Source organism: Octopus sinensis, linkage group LG14 (assembly GCF_006345805.1).
Source record: "Octopus sinensis linkage group LG14, ASM634580v1, whole genome shotgun sequence".
In the NCBI taxonomy this organism is placed as follows: Eukaryota; Metazoa; Mollusca; class Cephalopoda; order Octopoda; family Octopodidae; genus Octopus; species Octopus sinensis.
Window position 1 is genome coordinate 36,346,512 of NC_043010.1, and position 12,836 is coordinate 36,359,347.

The 12,836-nt window shown below is 36.8% G+C and overlaps 1 protein-coding gene across 1 annotated transcript in view; it reads left to right on the plus strand.

The window, feature by feature from the left end:
• Nucleotides 1-12,836, plus strand: part of LOC115219322 (serine-rich adhesin for platelets) — a 224,147-nt gene that overhangs the window by 190,504 nt on the left and 20,807 nt on the right. The window lies entirely within an intron of this gene.

Here is a 12,836-nt window from a genome sequence, read left to right on the forward strand (position 1 = left end):
GTGAGTGAAATTTACTAAGCAGAGACTGCAAAAGCCTGTTTGGTGTGTGTAATGTATACAATTAAAATTTCTGACACTCCTGTGTCACTTCAAAGGCAAGACTCAACAATTGTATTGTTGTTAGGCATTGCCTGGTTCATAAAAGAAATATTGACTTTATATTTATAATGTTGTGAATATGTTCTTGAGTTATATAGCCTACTTTGATACCAGGTCGAGGTCTATAGTAAGTATGTGTGCGTGCGTGTGAATATCTGATGGTATGTAAGTCTGTAAGCGTGACCTAATTCTTTTAAAGGAAATATTACTGCTCAACTTAGCTATCTGATAAAATGAGATTAATAAAACAAGTATCATTCTAACTATTCATGAAAGTGGTGTTTTGCAGTAGCTCCAATGTAATGACAAGAACCAATAAAAACAAAGTTATGTCCAGCTAGACATACATACACAGTTAAAAGTACATGCTTTACTACTAATTTTTTTTTTTCAACTTCTTCAGATATCAAATCTAAATTCCAACAAAGGAGCCTTGTTCCTCAACAGTGATTTTAGAAACTTAGAGCAATATAAAGGCGCAGGTGTGGTTCCAGGTTCAATCCCAGGGTGAAGAAGTGTCTTCTACTACAGCCTTGGGCTGACCAAAGCCTTGCGAGTGGATTTGGTTGATGGAAACTGAAGCCTGTCATATATATATGTATATATACATCTATGTGTGTGTCTTTGCATCTGCATTTGCACCCCCCCCACCACCACCATTTGACAACTGGTGTTGGTGTGTTTATGTCCCTGTAACTTAGCGATTTGGCAAAAGAGTTTGATAGAGTATTAGGCTTAAAAAAAGTACTGGGGTCAACTCATTCAACCAAAAACTTCAAGGTGGTGCCCCAGCATGACCACAGCCTAATAATTGAAACAAGTAAAAGTGGAAAAACATAGTTATATACCTAAGATCATACACACTCTTTCTCTCTCTCTCTCTCTCTCTCTCTCTCTCTCATTCTCTCACATACACACACACGTTTCCACCCTCACCTACCCCCGTTAAATATTATTGTTGGTTTCTCTTTGGTCTCTTTGTGGTTTGAAATTCTGAATAGATAATGGTATTTTTATAAATCAAAAATTGTGGAAGGGGAGGGAATGCAAGTTTTGGCTTTTGAGAATGGAATTGAAATTGAAACTCTTAATCAGAATTCAACCAAAATTATAATTACTAAAATTATTGGGGACTGGATGGGGGAGAGGGAGGAAGTACCAGTTTTTATTATGATTGACATTTCAATCTTAATTTTTGAGACTTATTATGAAACTCACCATCCCTACTGCCTGGTGCTGTTTTTTGAAATATTTTAGCAATTCAAATTGTTACACACACATATTCCCATATTCACGTATGTGCACATACACACACCTCTGTGTGTGTCTGTGTATGTATAATACAACTAATAAAGTGTTAGAGAAAATACCTTGTGGTACTTTAGTTATGGTATTTACTCTTAAGTCACACTCTCTTGTACTTGATTCTAACTGAAAAAAACTGGGGTACATACATCCTATATATGGGGCAAAACTAAGACTATATATAAAAAAGTTATGCCAAAATTTAACACTAAAGTAGGGGTCCGACATATATGCAAGTAAATAGGGGATATCTTCTATGTACTGAGCTCAAATCCAGTTGCGGGTGGTGGTCAGTGAAGTTAGTATTATTCAAGTCCTGGGTTTAATCAAGTCGCTTACTTCTTCCAAACATATTTGTGGCTTTGTACCAATATTAACTATTGCTATTAATACTGAGGTTGACTTGCCTTTCATCCTTTCAGGGTTCACGAAGATAATCAACTTAACCCCCCCCCGAAATTGCTGGCGTTGTGCTAACATTTGAAACCATTATTGTTGTGATGTTTAGGTTGTGTACAACAAAAACAAGTGTGTGGTGTTAGTCGGCCTTTTTATAGTATTTGAAATCTTATCACATTTGATAAATATAGGGACCAGGTAATAAATGATATATATATATATATATATATATATATATATATATATAATATATATATATATATATACATACACAGGGTGTCCAAAAAATGTATACACACCTTAAATAATTGTAAATTTATTATTCTTTGTAAGCCTAGTACTTATTCTATTGTTCTCTTTTGCCGAACCACTATGTGTATACATTTTTTTGGGACACCCTGTATATATATATATATATATATATATATATATATAAACACACACACACATGCATATATGGGTACAGGATGTCACCAACAGTGCAAATAACATGAAATATGTAAACAATGAGAAAAAATGAAAACGGGACAAGCAAACACAGAGAAAGGACCCTTCATCAGTTGTCGGCTGTCTATCTACTCATTTCGAGCATTCAACGACAATATGTGTCTTCAAAGACAGTTGCTCCCATAAATTCTAAAATAAAATTTAGGATTTATGGAGGGTCAAAGTTGGGAACAAAAAAGTGACAGTGGAGACCTGCAAGGAAACCGAATGAAAACATAAATGAAGGGTCGTTAGACCAGAACTAGAGGAAAATTTGTTTTTGAAAGAAAGTTGTATTATAAGAATAGCCAATTCTATATAATGAGCTTGATTGCCAAAGTTATAAATTATTATTGTTAACTAGGAGCAGAGATTGGCGGGATCATTAGAGTATTGGACAAAATTCTGTGGTATTTAGTGATAATTGATTATGATCCAAGTTCAAATTCACCTTTTATCTTGCCAAGGTCAATAAAATAAAATACCAGTTAAGTACTGGTGTGTGGTGGGCTGGGTATATAATTGACTATCCCCTCTCTCCCCCTTGTGCTTATGTCAGAATAATAATTATTATTGGTTGTTATTTCTAGCAGATTGAGTGACTCTGTGTGAGTGTGTGTAAAATGTCAAGATAAAGCATATGACAAAATGGATTGATTAGTTAGAGAGCTAGTCCACATTACTCTGTAAAGAGCACAGGGCTGTGGCCATTTCGTGCCAGTGGATGTGATCTTGGGCTACTTCTTTGATTTCAGACCAAGAAAGACCGACTTCTTTCACTTCATCCTTTGCACATCCTTTCCAGATCTTCTTAGATTGTTCTACTTTCTTCTTTCCTTCTGGTTGCCATCTAACACTTGTCTTGCAATGCTGCTCAGAAGTCTTCTTAGAGTGTGATTGGTCCAGCCCCATTTACTTTGGGGCTGGGAAACAAAAACAGAAAAAGAAAATGGGACAAAATGCTTTGCATTATTTCTCCTAGCTTCTTATGTATTGAGTTCAAATTCCATCATGGATAACTTTGCCTTTCATTCTTTTGGAGTTGATAAAATAAAATATCAGTCAAGTACTGGGCTTGATGGTATCAGCTAAACACCACCACCCTTCCTCAAAATTGCTGGCTTTGTATTTCTAAACCAGAGAATTATTTTTAATGTTATTATTACCATGTAGCTGAAGAATGAATGGATCTTTGGGATTGTGTGTGCCACATTCCTGATAATTACATTGATTAAATTCCTTCAGTTTATTGATAGTCTCCGATGAATTAAAGCTGCTTGGGCAATTGGCTTAGAGATTCCTTCCATAACTGGAGGACAGTATTGCTAGTGAGAGATGTGAACCATTATCAGTTGGTGAACCAAACAGTCTATCTATCTATTTATTCATCCATCCATCCACCCCCCCACACACAAAAGCAAGCATGTATGTATGTGTGTGTGTGTGCATGCACACACAGTTACTTGATCTGCTGGAAACCACTGCCTAATAACCTCTCTTTTTCATTCATTCCAAATGTATTAAAAATATCAAGGACATATTGGAGAGTGTAGTCTCAGGCATAATGAAAAGGCAACTGGCTGGTCATGTTTGGAATGCTATTGATCATTGATCTGTTTAATCAGCTCTGTCCTGGGTGCTAAGCAGCGACTACAGCGCCAACACCACTGCCACATATTGCTATATTTCTTTAATGTGTCACTGGTGCTGCATAAATAAATGAATAACCAAATAAGACAAACCCATGTGCACACAGCAACTATTCTTCGCCAAAAGAGTTTGAAATTCGTGCAGTGCAAATGACATCAGTGTGTGTGTGTGTATGTGTGTCTGTGTGTATGCATTGCACACTGCATGCCCTGGGTAGCTGATACAGTATTTTAGGCAATGGTGAATGCATTTGATTGGAATTTTGCTCTCCCTCTCTCTCGCTCTTTCTTTCTCTCTCTCTCCCTCCCCCCTTCTGTGTATGTGTGTCTTTTTCAAGCCATCTCAGAGCCATTCCTTTTGGCTTCATGCATCTCTCTCTCTCTCTCTTTCACACAAACACACGCACACATGTGCTTATTTTCTTTCTGTACATCACAACTTCTATCAACTTATATTTTTTTACCCCATAGGAAAGTACAGATATATGTGAATTGAGTTGTTTGTGTGCTGCTGTTGTTGTTACTCAGCCTCAGGCAAATTCTGATTGACCAATGATCAAAGCATTCCACCTATGACCATCTCATTTAATCTTCAGGCAATTTATCATAACCAGAACTACGTTAACCATCGCATCCATTTTTCTTCTTCTTCTTTTAATTTAACAAAGTATGCTTTAAGTGGAATTGCGCTGTTATTTCTAGCTGATCAAGGAACTGCATAGATGTTATTGATAGTAACGTTTTCAGTTACAGTTACAAAATGCATGCGTATGCACCTACATGCATTCTTTTGTTCATACATGTGCGTGTGTGTGTGTGTGTGTGTGTGTGTGTGTGTGTGTGTGCATGTGTGTGTGTGTGTGTGTTGACCAACGATCAAAGCATTCCACCTATGACCATCTCATTTAATCTTCAGGCAATTTATCATAACCAGAACTATGTTAACCATCGCATCCATTTTTCTTCTTCTTCTTTTAATTTAACAAAGTATGCTTTAAGTGGAATTGCGCTGTTATTTCTAGCTGATCAAGGAACTGCATAGATGTTATTGATAGTAACGTTTTCAGTTACAGTTACAAAATGCATGCGTATGCACATACATGCATTCTTTTGTTCATGCATGTGCGTGTGTGTGTGTGTGTGTGTGTGTGTGTGTGTGTGCATGTGTGTGTGTGTGTGTGTTGACCAACGATCAAAGCATTCCACCTATGACCATCTCATTTAATCTTCAGGCAATTTATCATAACCAGAACTATGTTAACCATCGCATCCATTTTTCTTCTTCTTCTTTTAATTTAACAAAGTATGCTTTAAGTGGAATTGCGCTGTTATTTCTAGCTGATCAAGGAACTGCATAGATGTTATTGATAGTAACGTTTTCAGTTACAGTTACAAAATGCATGCGTATGCACATACATGCATTCTTTTGTTCATGCATGTGCATACATGCATGTGTGTGTACTTAGTGCATGCAGTCATGTTCATACGCTATCTACATGTATGCATGCAGTGTTTCTAAGCATGTTATCTTGTATATGTCGGGCATCTGTTCAATACATGTGTGTTTTGTGCAGCACATGTGCATGCATGCTTGGCTTATCAATGAAATGACTGAATAAATTGCGAAGACATCCATGGTATTTGTTTTGTGGGGTGGGTTGGGTTGGGGGGTGCGATGGTAGATGCAGTAACGTGTGTGTGTGCGTGGTGGTAATGTGAACAAAAACAGATTTCACATATGCTAGAGCCTCTTATGCTGCTGCTGCTGCTGCTACTACTACTACTACTACCTATGGTATTCCTCTGTTGTTACTTCTATCTTTAACCCTTCCTCCAACACTACCTCCTCCTCCACCTCCACCCCTCTCACTCCTGCTACTACTGTTACTACTCCATCTCTGTTACTATTATTACTATTTCACTGTATTCCCTATCGCTGCTACTATTACTACATTGCTGCTGCTGCTGCTACTACTACTGCTGCTACTACTACTGCTGCTGCTACCACCACCACCACCATCATCACTACCACCACCACTACCCCCACCCCATGCTCTTTGCTTTTTAGTGATGTTTTCACCATCTCCTCATGCTACTGGTTTCCACTAGTAAAGACAGAGCCTCTGTTATAGTCTCTCAACCTGTTAGTAAATAGCAGCTAAATGCCCTCAAATTACATCCTTAAAATAATAAAATAATAAGAGTCCTAGTTAATAAGTCCTACGTAGTGGGTTAATCTTGGCTGGGATGTCTTTGATCAAAGATAGAAACCTGCTCAGGTAATCCTACAACTGCTGCTACTTATTAATTAATGATGCTGTTAATTAAAAATAAACACAAAATAAATAATAAAAAAACCCAAAAAACAAAACAAAACAAAACAAAACAAAAACAGTCATCCAGTTGTAGCCATGCTGAGACACTGGTACCTCTGTGAGGTTTTGCTTTTCTGTATTTAGTGAATGTGTGTGTCTTGTTGCCATGTAGGTTCATCGCAGTGTAAGTGGGGGATGTCCAAGTGCTTGCTGTATGCAAATGTTATCAACCACACACAATGATTCCTCTATGGCTTGAGGAAGGACATTGAATAGTTGTGTTACCTTGAAACTAAAAAGGAGTGTTCTGCTGCTGCTGCCACTACTACTACTACTACTACTACTACTACTGCTACTGCACCACCACCCTTACCACCATCACCACATTGTATTCATAATTAAGTTTAGACAAGATAATCATGTAATGAAGGAAATGAAAATTGCTCTCTAGTAGGTGTGGTGTGTAAGTTATATATATATATATATATATATATATATATATATATATATATATATATATATATATATATATATGGCATTGTGATGCTAATAAGCTATATGTATGCCTCTGAATAAAACTTTACTCGAGTACAGAGCTGTAATTAGAAAAAGAGATGACAAAGGAATAAGTGGTTATCTTATGAAACTATAAGGTGTTACTCAGGTACTCGACTATGAATGCGCCACAGCTATAAGCTAAAGCTTATATGATAATTGTCTATTATTTTGGCATCTCTTTTTCACATACATATTTATATCTATATCTCTATCTATCTATCCATTCATCCATCCATCTATATATGTGGCTGTGTGGTAAAAAGCTTGCGTCCCAACCACATGGTTTTGGGTTCAGTCCCACTGCGTGGCACCTTGGGCAAGTGTCTTCTATTATAGTCTTTGGCCAACCAAAACCTTGTGACTGTATTTGGATAACGGAAACTGAAAGAAGCCCTGTGTATGTGTATGTATATATTTGTGTTTGCCCCCAACCCATCCATGCTGGTTTGTTTATGTCCCCATAATTTAGCAGTTCAACAAAGGAGTCTGATAGAATAAGTACTAGGTATACAAAGAATAAGTCCTAGGGACGATTTGTTCGAGTAAAGGCGGTGCTCCAGCATGGCCACAGTCAAATGACCGAAACAAGTAAAAGTATATTTATATATATATATATATATATATATATATATATATATATATATATAGGCGCAGGAGTGGCTGTGTGGTAAGTAGCTTGCTAACCAACCACATGGTTCCGGGTTCAGTCCCACTGCGTGGCATCTTGGGCAAGTGTCTTCTGCTATAGCCCCGGCCGACCAATGCCTTGTGAGTGGATTTGGTAGACGGAAACTGAAAGAAGCCTGTCGTATATATGTATATATATATATATATAAGTGTGTGTGTATGTGTTTGTGTGTCTGTGTTTGTCCCCCTAGCATTGCTTGACAACCGATGCTGGTGTGTTTACGTCCCTGTCACTTAGCGGTTCGGCAAAATGGACCAATAGAATAAGTACTGGGCTTACAAAGAGTAAGTCCCGGGGTCGATTTGCTCGACTAAAGGCGGTGCTCCAGCATGGCCGCAGTCAAATGACTGAAACAAGTAAGAGTTAAAAGAGAGTTAAAGAGTATATATATAGTGAAGATGAAGGGACTTAGCAATATATTTTATTCGACTCACAGTCAGCTTTGTCGACATTGTGACTTTTCTCTGGGTAAAGTCACATCATCAGTAACTGTTTCAATGTTATGTTTTGAAATAATTATCTTATTTTAACGCGTGCGTGCACGCACACAATGGTGAGAGGCTGATTTAGGTTAACCATCTGCGCAAAAGACAACAGTGAAGATAGGGCCAGCATATTTACTGTAGTAGGGAAAAGAAAACTCTTTCTTTTACATTCACTTGTTTCAGTCATTTGACGGCGGCCATGCTGGGGCACTGCCATTAGTCAAGCAAATCGACCCCAGAGCTTATTCTGTGTAAGCATAGTACTTATTCTATCGGTCTCTTTTGCCGAACTGCTAAGATACGGGGATGTAAACACACCAGCATCGGTTGTGAAGTGATGTTGGGTGGACAAACACGGACACACACAAACACACATATATATATATATATATATATATATTATATATATATATTATATATATATATATACGACGTGCTTCTTCCAGTTTCAGTCTACCAAATCCACTCACAAGGCTTTGGTCGGCCTGAGGCTATAGTAGAAGACACTTGCGCAAGGTGCCACACAGTGGGACTGAACCCATGACCATGTGGTTGGTAAGGAAGCTACTTACCACACAGCCACTCCTGTGCCTAGTTAGTTAATAATACTTGTACTGTGCAAGGCAGGCATAAACTCAATATTAACTTTTAATCTGCTTTTGGCAAATATTGGCAACAAATCCTGACATGTTTCAGTTTTATTAGTCCTCATCAGTGACGTATAACCTTCTGTCTTTGATTAGTGAAGAGATTTTTTTAAAAAAGATAACTAACTTTATGGTTATGTTTTCCTATGGATAGCATTCATGAGTAATTTCCTTCAATCGTAATGTAATTTTTGATGCCTACTCATTTGCACTGTTGTACATCAATATAGTTGACTGTTTGGAAAAAAAAAAAAACTAAAAATATAAAGTTGAACTGAAGAGGTGTAACAAGAGCGAAACATACCTGCTATGGTCACCAATACTTAATGAGGTCATAACACTTTAGATAAATATTAATTATTGAGCTAATATTTTTATTTCTTATTGCTTAGGTGTTATTGATTCTTTAGACTGTTCTCCCTTGGCCTAAATATGTGTGTGTGTGTGTGTGTGTGTGTTCGCGCGTACATGTGCGTGCGTACTCACTCGCTCCTAATTTGTATATTCGTTGTTCTCCTGACTTTTGATAATCTCTGGTTTAATGTTATCTGCTTTTCGCTGTTGTCTCGCAAAAATTATATTTGTGATATCAGTCAACACTTTCAGTCTGCTCTGATTTATGCCTCTTCCCATGATTATTTTCCTGAGATAATCTCTCAGTATCAGGATTTCTTTGAAAGCTTCTACAAGACAGGAGCTTATGGGTTTTAATATCAGCGGAGTAGATTTTCTTTGTAATTCAATAATTTGTTCCAAATATTGGTTCCAGTACTGCCTTGTTGGTCACTGTACCGTTGTTTGCCGCACATTTTATAAGACATTTTCATCAAAACTTAACTAAGGACCTTTTCGGTTTGAACGGCAGTTTTTTCTAGCGGTCTCATATGAAATTGTCACCCATAATTATGACCCTAGTATCGATCTATTTGCATTTCAATCTGTTTTAGGGTTAGGGGAAGGGTATCTTTTTTTCTTCAGAAATGTAAATAAACCCAATCTGTTTCTTAAACGAGGGACATATTCATACAGCACAGAATGTTTTCACCTCAATAGACGTCATTGATTGGTTGAAATTGAAGAAAAACAACAACAAATATCTTACAAACAATAGAATTTTCTCAATGACGCCAAGAGAAAAAAATGTTTTATAAACACATTCTACCCGTATACGAAGTTTAAAAGTGTTTAGTTACGTGGAAATTATTTTTTAAAAACTGCCGGTCAAACCGAAAAGATCCGGTAGCAGGAATGTTAGTTTGCGTTTTTCCCTAGTTTTACTACCAAGAAGGAGGATTTCTTAAGTTACAAATTTACCTCTGCGTGTGTGCGTGCGCGCACGACCACTAAAAAAGGATGTTATTGAAGGGGCGTAATTCTGTAGCAATAAGCAAATTTGTAGAACTGCAGAATCTTACTGATATTTAGTTTATCGACTCTAGACGGATGAAAGTCTACGCCGATAAGCCTTGAATAATGATAATTATAAAAATAAGTAATTTCAAGGAAAATGGATTGCATAATTAGTAAGAGTGTTGGATAAAGTTACTTCTTGTATTGAAGTTATATCTCTTTATGTTCCTAGTTTAAATTCTCCTGCGGTCGATTTCACCATTCGACATTTGTGCCTCTGTTGCTATGTTACTCGTCATGTAGAAAAACGTGTGGATTGTAATTGACATTGTTATTAGATCACTGATTAGGCAAAATCGGTTTGTACGTCAGTTAAAACCGCTTAGCAGCATATTTCTTCCGGCTTCTGAGTTCAAATTCCCCGGAGATTGACTTTTTTGTCTTTCATCCTTTCGGGGTCAATGAAAAGAAAAGTACGAGTTGCTCACAGGGGTTAAATGTAATCGACAAGACCCCCTCCCCACAAATTTCAGGTCTTGTGTCTGTAATAGAAAGAATTGGAACATAGATAAACAGTAAAACGATGCGACCATAAAACCATTGCGGCATTTATCCGCAGTAGTCGGTCTTGTCTTTGAAGTGTCCGAAATTGATAAAATAAATACCGCTCAGGGAGTGAGATCGATCTATTCTTTCACCAAAGGAAAATTATTGGAATCGGTAAAACAGTGCTTCTGTAGTTACGTCCCTTGATATTCTTCGTTCAATTCCTGCCAAGGTCGACCTAAACCTTTGTATTCTATCGGAGTGAATAAAATTAGCACCAGACAAGTACTTGGGTCGGTTAAATGGCCTACACCCCTTCCTCAGATTTATGAAATTATGCCTATGTTGGAAATCATTACTGTTTGTTTAGGTTATTAATTACATTGTTTTCCGTATAAATTGGTTGGTTCACTTATCACAAATAGTTGTCTCCCTTCTGCAACCGTTAACCTCTTGATTTTCTAGGAAGCTGTGTGTCGGGTATGTGTGAATGATCTAGTAGTTTGGTTTAAAATAAAATGGGTATATTGTTCTGTCAAGGAGAAGAAACTGAGGCTAACCTTTCGAGGTGGAGTAAGAGAAAGCATAACATCTAAATCAAGAGTTTTTATTGACAATTTTTGGATTAATGGGGAGGGGGGATGCAATTTTTTTTTAAAAAGCATATTTAAGCTTTTTTTCCAAAAATTGTTATTTATATGTTGTAATAATGTAATGTGATGAAAATGAGTTATTTTCATATATTTTCTCAATTTTTGTGAACCCTGTAACTGTTTCAACTGCAACAAAAAGTAAACAACAAAAATGAGCTGTAGGAAGGAAAGTAAAATATCATTGAAATAAAGATTTAAAAATATATATATTTTTTTAATCGTATTCTTTTAATTAAATAAAAAGAATATTGTGGCCATTAATGTTAATTTTGGTACTAGGTCGTGTAAAAGTACCATCAAGCCCATCAAAGTTGTCCCCCTTGTGTATTTAAAAAAAAAAAATTCTCCACGTGGTGGAAAATATGTACTTAATAAATGATTACAAAGCTAATATAAGCCTTTCCTTCTCTTGACATTTGTAAATGAAACATGTATTACACCTCCGTTCGACATAACCTTTGTTGGGTGACTTATTGGGTAAAAATAGGTTTGGGGGAATAGGCATACCCACTTCACAGAATTAGTGAGAGGAAAAGGTGAAAATGATACATGCCTTAATAGTTTAGTCTTTGCTGTCATCATCATCATCATCATCATATATAGTAGTGGTTATAATCAACGATTCTTCTATGGCTTTTACTCTTATACTTGTTTCAGTCATGTGACTGTGGCCATGCTGGAGCACAGCCTTTAGTCGAGCAAATCGATCCCCAGGACTTATTCTCTGTAAGCCTAGTACTTATTCTATCGGTCTCTTTTTGCCGAACCGCTAAGTTACGGTGGACGTAAACACACCAGCATCGGTTGATAAGCGATGTTGGGGGGGGACGGGACACACACACACACACACACACACACACACACACACACGATGGGCTTCTTTCAGTATCCGTCTGCCAAATCCACTCACAAGGCTTTGGGTGGCCCGAGGCTATAGTAGAAGACACTTGCCCAAGTTGCCATGCAGTGAGACTGAACCCAGAACCATGTGGCTTGTAAGCAAGCTACTTACCACACAGCCACTCCTATGCCTATAATTCTGTAACGTTTAAGTGTTTAGTATATATCAAATTAGAATAGTTTGGGTTAGCTTACACAAATCATTTTGTATTGCAGATATTACTCATTAAACCTCACCGTGCACTTATGGCATGGAGATCAGTGCACGTCAAACGCAGCTTATATTAAAGTGTAGATTGTTACTCACTAATCTCAGGTAAAATAATTTACACGTCACATTCTCAGCAGGTAACCTTTACTTCAAAGGTTGTTACACATCAGCATTTAATTTTTTTGTTTCCCATGTTGGTATGAATTGCATGGATTTTGGGGGATTTAAAAACGAATATTAGATAAAGCTTATTCTCAGATCCTATACTTTGAAAGATTTATTTAAGAATATGGATCAGAATTTGAAATATTAATATTGTCTGATATTTATGACTAATTATTAATGCTACTGTCTGGGAGTAGATTTAAGGTTGGAGTTAGTTTCCATTAGGTTTTATTTATATATCTTTTTAAAAATTTTCTGTAAATCAGCTACATTTACATATTTAAGAATATTTTATCAACACACTAAAACTTAGGTTTTGTGGGACTGGAATGTTTATTTTCAATAATACACACATGGAAGCCAGCAAAAGTAGATACTTG